Raw genomic sequence first — 9193 nt, forward strand, 5'->3', positions numbered from 1 at the left:
CGAAAATGACCCACAGGACAAAAAAAAACTTCTTTTGGATCAATGCGGGTTAAACAAAAGGCCGGTTTTTCGGCTCTTCCGCCCACCCCCCCTTCCCCTGCCAACTCCCCAACCCGCCATCCTAACGTCCACGCCAAAATGAATCCCGGCTCCCTCTTCCTGGTTTGAATACGACAGAAGGTGGCAGGGTCCTTTAATGAGAAGCGCACACACCCAAACGGAGAGCGAGCCATCGTGAAAAGCCCCGCCATGGAGGAAACGTGGACGGGATCTATTTTTCGTCGTTGTTGTTTGTTGGCTTGGGTATTTTTTGCTCTGTTTGGATGGGTGTTTTTTTTTTTTTTTAAGGCTTTTTCTCTCTCGGTTGGTTGCTGCTTTTAAGTACCTGGGGCCGCAGTGATGATAAGAGGGGGTTTTAGTTGCGGGTTGGGGTGGGCAAGGGCAGACGGGGCTGGTAACGCAGCTGGGGAGATGCCAAAAAAACAAAACAAAACAAAACACGTTTTCGTTTTGTCTGCACCAACCTAAGAAAGAGCGAGCGCGCGCGAGAGCGAGAGAGAGGCAGATGCACACTGCAAAAGCTGCTGTGCTCAGAAATGGGCCTGCAGCCACTTCCCACTTTGGAAGCCTCGGCAATAATTCTCTCCCCTCATTGCATTCACCCTGCCCACTCCGGTACGGCTGCCAAGTCAGAGAGTTGGCACAGCTTCCCAGGCAGCGCGGAACAAAGCCGTCACCCATCCCTGAACAGGCGCTGACAGTAAGCAAAGTGACAGGCACATCTTCTGCATGTTAATCCAAACGGAGGGCACAGAGAGAGAGAGAGAGAAAGAAGCCAGCCCCCCCACCCCCGGCACCATTCCTTTCTAACCAAAGCCTCAGTCGACCTCGTGCACGGTTCGGAAGGACCCCTTGAAAAATATAGCCGGCTGCACTGGGAATTCAAAACGATGATAATAATAATATCGAGGATTTAAATAAAAACAATCACCCGACCCACCGACACCCTGGCAAACGAGGCCGTTCGGCATCTGCTGTACCTGTTCCCGCTGCCTTCATCTCGCCTTGGAACCGTGACAAGAGAGAGAAGTCGCCTCTGGTGGGCTCTCAAAGCCTCGGGTCTGCAACCCTTTGCAGGAAGTTGGCACCGATCCCAGGTAGGACTTTACTCCCACGTTTCTCCCCCCCCCCCGCCTCCCGCTCCTTTCCCTCCCCTCGGCTCCTCCACCCACCCACCCACCCACCCACCCCTATTCCTTGGCAAACCTCCCTCCCACCCACCCCAGCCTATTCTTAACTTACCTCTCTCCCTCTCTGCCGTGGTGGCGTGGGGCACGCTACCGACGAACTCATTCAATGCCCTTCAGAGCACAAGCCAAGAAACACAGGCACACGCACGCACTCACACACACCCCTTAAGGGTGACCTGGGCAGACCAGAAGAGAGCCACTTCCTGCGCTGGCTCCCATAAACGCCTGTCTGAACGCGAGGGTTGGCCTGGGTGGGCGTCTTTGTATCTGGGGGTTTCCTTTGCCACGCAAACTGGACCAAGCACGAGGGGATGGGGGGAAAAAACAGATCTAATCGCTCCAACTCTGTTCAGGACAATAAAAAACAAGGAAACATTGAAATGATTAGCGTAGCTCTCTACCGCCATCCTGGCCCTCCCTCCTTCCCGGCTCCCCAAGCATTCACCCCTCGCCTCTTCTTTTTAATACTCCCAGCTCCTGAATTATTCGAGTCCACAATCAGGCGGGAGCGTACAGTATAGACTCTCTCTGGGGCTGCCAAGAGCTTTGCAACAGGAAAGCGCGCGAGAGAGAGTTCTCACAATTGAACAGCGAGAAGAGCAAAGAGAAATTAACATCCAATTAGCGCCGTGTTTAACGAGGGAGACAGAGGCAGCCGTTGTTTTATTGCCCTGTTCTTTTCATTCGGATCTGACAGGCAGCAGGGAAGGCACCCCCAGTTGCAGTGACGTCATTTTTTTTTTCCCCCTTTTCCTCCTCCAAGTTTCTCAGAGGTGGATTGGCAAGTTGGCAGAGGAATTCAGTGACTTTGTTGCATTAAAAATGATCCTTCCCCCCCCTCAAAAAAAACAAAAGAAAAAGGCTTATTCCTTTGTTCTTGCAAAAATAAAATAGAAGGAAGATTTCTCGGTGGGCGCGTTTCTCTCTCTCTCTCGTTTTCCTCTTCTGAGACAGCTTTGCTCAGCTTGTAAAAGTTTGAGCCATGTGACACTCCACCCAGCCTTCTTTGGCAGCGTGACAAAAACCGCTTTGGTGTATCAAAGAGAACAGGCAGCTTTTAAGGAAGAAACTCAATTCAGAAAGATTAAAGAATTATGATGTTTTAATCAAGGGAGAGAGAGAGGTTCTTGGGGGGGGGGGGACAGGCCTGGGGGGGGTGCTTCTTCTTACATCTGGATCAACATGAGTGGCCTTCACAAAAGGCTGTCGGCGGCAGAATAGACTGCATAAGCATTGGTGGGGGGGAGCGGCAAGGGGGAATTGAATCAGAAGTGGGAGAGACGTATTTAACAGTTCGAGGCTCATCATATTTCCCTCCTCCCCTCTAGGCCGCGGCAAAGAGGGGCGGGGGAGCGCTGCATTTGCAAGCCTTCGCAGTTGTCTGTGGACTCTTGCAGCACATCAGAAAATGCTCCCAGGACATTTTGCCTCCATGACGAGGCAGGAGCGGGGAAAACACAATCCCCATCACCAGGTACAGATCTGGCGGGACTTCGCCATTCCCCTCCACCACATCCACAGCCTGGGGAGATGCAGCTGCCTTGGATTCTCTTCCATCTCCCAGCCACTGGTTTCCCCTCTACGGAGCAGCCTCATCTCCTGGTTTCACTAATGACAAAGACCTTTCCCAGGGGCTGGTGCCTTGTTAGACCTTAAAGACCTCAAAACACAGAACGTGGCCACCTGCGAGGTCGGCCTACGGAGGCTGCGCTCTGTCAGAAGAAGCAATGGGACTGGGTAAGCAAACACCCGGGCTGGAGTTACTTTTTTTCCCTAGGAGTTGTCCTCTAAAAACTAGCGTGGCGGCTCCGTTTCCTCCAACCGTTCTCTGAGGGATGGTAACCCTCTACAACGCCACCAGCTCCTGGTCTTACGCATGCGCACCCCACATTTCCAGTCTTCATTTAGTCTGATTAGGGGTCAGCGACCTTCCAGGAGCAGCAGGGTAGATTAACACAGCTCGGTCCGTAGGCAGAACTAGCTGCCACTTCCTCTGCTGACTAATGCTGTGGCTGACTGTCACCGATTTCCCCCACCTCCAAATCACCACCAACGTGCTTGTGACCCAGCTGCTGCTGCTGATACCCTCCACCACCGAACTGCCACTGACATCCTGGCTTTGCTGGCTAGATAAAATAGCTCGGCAAAGCATGGGTTCCTAACCCTTTTTTAGATGACTAGTCCCTTGAGTTGTTGCTCATGGCAGATCTCACTGTATTATATGACACTAGGCCCTGATCCCGCATGGGAGCTGTTGGAAGGTGAAGGTGCCCAGCAGCTCATAAACGGGTGCCCAGAGTGGTGTGGAACCAGCCCCTTGGCTTGTAAGTGCCCAGGTTTTCAGTGGCGAGCCCCAGTAGGGCAGGAGGCAGTCAGAGAGGTGACAACCAAGCCTCCTCTTATCACTGGAGGTGATCAGAACCTAGCCAGCTGCCCTCGCACAGGACGGACATAGGAGGCACTAAGTCTTAAAGGCTGCGAACTAATACTGCAAGACTCTCTCAAAAGCCGTGCCAGGATCCCGAGGAAATTCAGATGCCAGCCTAACTCTGCAATGAGCAGTTAACTTGCCCAGCAGCACACTTGCCTCCTTCTTGCCACATGCCACCAACATATTACTCTACATCATGCTGCCACACCCGAGCCCGCATACGGGTGTCTCTGGGGAGGCCTCTCCAAACCGTTCAGTGATGCTTTACAATAATATTCCAAAAGACACAAACTGCAGTGCATCAAGGTTTTACGATACAAACCTGTGGAAAGCGGTTTGCCTGTTCTTAGCATGGTGTCTTTGTGGATTTGAACACCAGCTGTCTGAGATGGCCATGGTCACATTTTATTTATTAGGTTTATATACTTCACCCCCAGCCCCTTTCCCCAAAAAGGCTCAGGGCATCTTACAATAAAAGGAGAAAGTAACTTATAAAAGCAGGTCAAATATTAGATAAGATATAGAAGCAGATAGCAAGAATTCCCCCAAGCAAACCTAACCTTGCTTGCTAAATACCTGCCCAAGCAGGAAGGTCTTTCAGCGCTTCTGGAAGATGTCCATGGTCAGGTCTGATGGCAGTTCCAGAGCAGAGGTGCTACTACCGAGAATGGCCTCGCAGATGCTTTTGCCAAGTGAACTTGGCATACATGGCATTTGTGGGATGCTGTTCCTGACCTTAGGGGTTGAGATGAGACATAAGGAAGAAGACAGTCCCTTAGGTATGGAGGGCCCAGACCATTTAGAGCCTTACAGGTCACAGTCAACACCTTGACTCAAGCCTGGAAAGCTACCAGGAGCCAGTGCAGTCTCTGGAGCAGTGGAGTTATCTGCTTCCAGTGACCCATCCCTGTCAGAAGGTGGGCCACCTCATTCTGCACCAGCTGCAGCTGCTGGATAGTCACTGAGGGCAGCCCCAGATTGAGCACATTGCAGTAATCTCACCTTGTGGTTATGAAAGCATGGATATGGTGGCAAGTCACAAAATGCAAGTTGGTGAGAGGTGCTCCTAGTCACTGCTGTCACTTGAAGGTCCAGGTGTAGCAAAGGATCCAGGAGCACCTCAAGGCTGCAAACCTGAATGACAAGGACAGGCTGAACCCTATCAATAAGTGTCCCCATTCCATTTCCCCACCCACATCGTGAGGTCTGTCAACCACCATCACCTTCACCTTGTCAAGTGGATTCACTTGCATCCAGTCCCCAACAGCAGAGAGGCACTGGGTAAGGACTGGAATTAAATGAGAAAGAGGGATAGAGCTAGGTGTCATCAGCATGCTGATGGCACCTAATTCCATAGCTCTGCACTGTCTTGTCCAGTGGCTTCAGATACATGTTAGACAAGAGAGGAAACGAGATGGGACCCCACAAGAAAGGTCCTGAGAGGACTCTCAGCCTTCGCACATCACCACCACCTGGGACCTTCCTGCTATGAAAGAGTGGAAGCCTGCAATCCCAGAAACTGGCACACGAAGCAAGGGGCAGCTCCCACTTTTATAAAGAAAATCATAGGGGTTAGGGTCACAAGCCAACAGGCCAAAGGAAGGGAACAGGAAAAAGGTAAATAAACATCAGCACTGTGGTAACATACGCTGAGCACCTTAATTTCCCACCCCCACACACACCTCCAGAGGTGCCCCCAAACAAGAGTTTATCCCCTAGAGCACTCAACAGCAGCCTGCAGCTGCCCCCAAGTCTGAGTCTAGCTCCTCCAGTCTCCAGTCCTGGCCGACTGAGCCACTGAGATCTCCAGCTCCACTGCTCACTCCTCTGTGCCGGGCTGACAAGCCTGCCTGTGCCTGCTGCTTCCTCTTCCTTTTTCCCTTGCCCCCCCAACCCCTGGGGGTTTCTGGGAGTTGTAGTCCAAATTAACAGCTCACGGCTCTGTTCCACCTGCTATTACATGCATTACATTCACATTACAATCTAGTAAGAGTAGCAGGGCACAGTCTCCCCTGTTGATCTCCAAGCACATATCATCGCCAGAGGCCAGTCCCTGTGCTATGCTCAGGACAAAATCAAGACTGACAGAGGTCCAGTAATCTAGTAACATTCAGACGCACCTGGGAGCCACTGGTTGACCACTTGTTTAATCACCTTCCGCAAAAAGGGGAGATTGGAGAAAGGATGATGTCTGGAACCCTGCACTCCCAAAGAAAGGCGTTGACAACCCCCCACCAGCAATGGCACCAGTCTCCCCTGGCTGGGTTTTGAAAGTCAGGATGGGCACAAGGCCATCTCCCCCCAAGCACATCCTCTGCAATAGTGACAACTGAAACCAGTCCCAAAAAAATGGACCAGACTGACCTTCTCCAAACTCAAACTCTGACTGCAGCTAAACTACCTGTCCTTAAGCTGTCCTGGATACAGGGAATTTTTGTCTGCAAAGTAGGTGGCAGAATTGTCTCAGTGGACTGGACATGACTGTTTCCAGGCAGAGACAACCTACGTTAACCAGGCCACGTGCTCTGACTACACTCTTGCAACTGAGGTTAGAACTGGGAAGAATTATAATTGGAAGAATAATTGTGTGCAATTCTGGCCACTTTGCCAGGATTGCCTTGACTTAAGTCAGCACCTGAAGCAAGCTGAGGTAGATGCTAAACACTCTGGCCACCTCCCTCCCATTACTCAAGGCATTTGCTGCTCTATTTTCAGCTCCCCCTTCACTCCTCTCTTTATTTTTACTCCAGGCTCTTGGTCTCCAGGCACCAGTTACCCTGCCCAGATCCAGTTGAGAATCATTCCCATCAGATACTGAATCACGACACCCTGACCTCCAGGATGGAGGGACCTGCCACCCCTAATTGAAACACAGCCATAGCTGCAAAAGGGGCACAAGGCCTCATTTCATCCTCCCCATCTCTTCATTGGGGATTTTCTGACCAGTGCTAGTGCCCTGAATGCTGCTAGCTTGTAACCCCTTTGGCATCCCCTTCCAGAGGAGCACAAGTCACTCTCAGGAGTTGTTGAAATCATGTCCAGCAGAGCAAGTAGCCACTCCTAATCTGCAGAGAGCTCTAGACCTGCTGGACTACGTCATTACTCTAGCAAATCCAGGGCTTCCATCTCCGGTCCCTTTGAGCCTAAGGGTATTTTCCCCCTCAGTGACAACTCCAACCCGTACTGCCCTGGACTGCTCCTACCCATTTCATCCCCTTCCCCAGAGCACACTGGCCTGAGTCTTATTACAGTGGAAGACAAACCCTCAGCCATCAGCTCTCACAAGCCAATGGGCCTGGCAAGGTGCTGCATCAAAATGCAGCCAAGTCTCCCAGGCAGGAACAATTAGCTTGGTGACTCCACACCCTCTTCCCTCCCCCCCAGCAGGAAGCTCCTTCTGGCTTTGCCTATGTGCAGCTTGCTGCTGCTGAAGAACCAGAGCAAGGAAAGCAAACATCTTTATTAGCCTAGGACAGGGCTGTCCAACATCTTGTCCAGTGGATGACTGTGCCGCCATCCCCATGCCATATGTGGGGTGCCTGGATTCCCACTGAGCCACCTCTCCATGGTCATCTTCAACCCCCCAGGCCACCTCACCCCCAGGAGTGGGGGCAGAAGCAAAAGCCAGAAGGGAGAGCTTGGAGAGTGGTGGCAGCAGTAGCAGCAGTAGCACCTGGCCTGGGAGCTGGTGGGCTGTTCAGGGGCCAGGTGAGGCCTGTGGGCCACCAATTTAATGGCCATGGTCTGCTTTAGGGCATACTTTGTGGCCAACTCCCTGAGGACAGCAGCAGTACCAACCCCATGGGACTGTGGAGGAATCGTGTGCTTCAACCTGCATCCTCTTCCTTGTCTTTTCAGGTAGGCAGATTCCAGGATGCCGTCATAGCAAACAGACGCACACGGAGAGCTCTTCCTGCTGGGTCTCACCCAAGGCAGCTTGCAGGAGAGGACCCTCATGTGAGCAAATCTAAGGTTATCTTGGCAGAAGTGGAGGCTGCTGTGGGGACTGAGACTCAGAAGTGGTTAAGCAGAAACGGGGCTGTGCAAGCACCACTGTCTCTCTAAATGGACAGGGAAGTAGTTAGCACATAGCAAGAGGTCAGTTAACATGCTGTTATATTGTCCATGGGACCCTGCTTCAACTTCCCTGCATTTCAAGTGTTATAGTGTGCAGCAGTCTCCCATAGAGCAACACCTCAGTCAAGCAGAATCCCCAGTACCAGAGGCCCGGCTCAGAGATGCTCGTGGGAACATGCAGGTTTGCTGCACTCGTTACAAACGATGACCTGCAGCTTGACTGCAGCAGCTCAGGACCTCACAATCACACCTGCCCCCACTACAAGAGCACAGACCCCCTTGCACTTGAGCTAACAGTGTTGCAGTCAGCAGGTTGCAGTCTCCAACATACATACAGGCAGAACTGACTCCAATCGAGTGGGGCAGCAGTGCAGAGACACTGGCCGATTTGCAACAACCAACCCTTTCATGTCAAGCGTGAGACTCAAAACAGCCCTCTACAAGGATCCATTTGTTAAAGGGGGGAAAGTTAACCCTAACCCAAGTTACACTTTTGTGACCTCATCTGCAATTTCAGCTACCAGGCCATTTTCCCAACCTCTTCTTCCTGACAGCTGGGAGCTGATCAGCCCAAAGTCCTTTGGATAATCTCTCCTCAGCTCAAGGCGTCCGATAACAGATGTATAGCAAGAGAAAGGGAGTGAACCACACCCTCCAGATTGCCATGTAAGAGGAGATAGAGTAAATATTTGAAGGCTGGCTCATTTCCTCACAAGCTAGGAAAGAGACAGAAGCAAACCGTCAAGGCATGGGTTCTTTCGGGTAACTCGTTTTCTGTGTTGAGGTCATAGTTTCATAGTTTCTGGGGTCGGAGGGGACTTGAACAGATCATCAAGTCTGACCCCCTGCCCTGGGCAGGAATGAGTGCTGGGATCATAATACCCCAGCCAGATATCTATCCAACCTCCTCTTAAAGACCCCCAAGGGGTCTGAGGAACTCTGCTTTAAGACATGTATAAAACAGAGATATCCCAACACTCTGGGGTAGCTCAGATCCCCCACTTTGGATAATGGCTCTGTCCCCAAGCAGTAGGTTAGCTTATCTAGTTAAGAAAATAAAATAAATAAATAAAAATGGATCTAATTAACCACAAGCTGCAGGGCTACAGAACACTGTCTAGGAGTCCTGTGAGTAACAACGGTAGCACCATAAGACTTTTAACATTAACGGGTGTTAATGAGGAACACAACAACGCATTTCAAATCAGAGACTGATTTCTTTTGCATTTAAGAGACAGTACCATAGAGGATTCAAGTAGCCAGCCCATTTACTTTAGCAAACGGATTCAAATTTATCAATTTTATTTTGCTCAACCTCAACCCTCTATTATCCATGTCCAATGGAGCAAGGCAATTGGTTGCTGAAAAGCTGAAGAGAAGAAAATCCGAGTTTACATCAGCAGTTACTCTTCTTTGGAAAAAGAGGGGATTGTCC

The 9193-nt window shown here is 51.0% G+C and overlaps 1 long non-coding RNA gene across 1 annotated transcript; it reads left to right on the forward strand.

Moving 5' to 3' along the window:
- The first annotated feature begins 487 nt into the window (after positions 1 to 487).
- On the forward strand, positions 488 to 9184 carry LOC109284347 (uncharacterized). The gene is made up of 3 exons (XR_002091768.2): positions 488 to 1157; positions 2579 to 2987; positions 7540 to 9184. It is a non-coding gene; the product is annotated as an uncharacterized LOC109284347 (long non-coding RNA).
- The last annotated feature ends 9 nt before the right edge of the window (positions 9185 to 9193 follow it).

The sequence above is a fragment of the Alligator mississippiensis genome, chromosome 14 (assembly GCF_030867095.1).
Source record: "Alligator mississippiensis isolate rAllMis1 chromosome 14, rAllMis1, whole genome shotgun sequence".
NCBI classification, from domain to species: domain Eukaryota; kingdom Metazoa; phylum Chordata; order Crocodylia; family Alligatoridae; genus Alligator; species Alligator mississippiensis.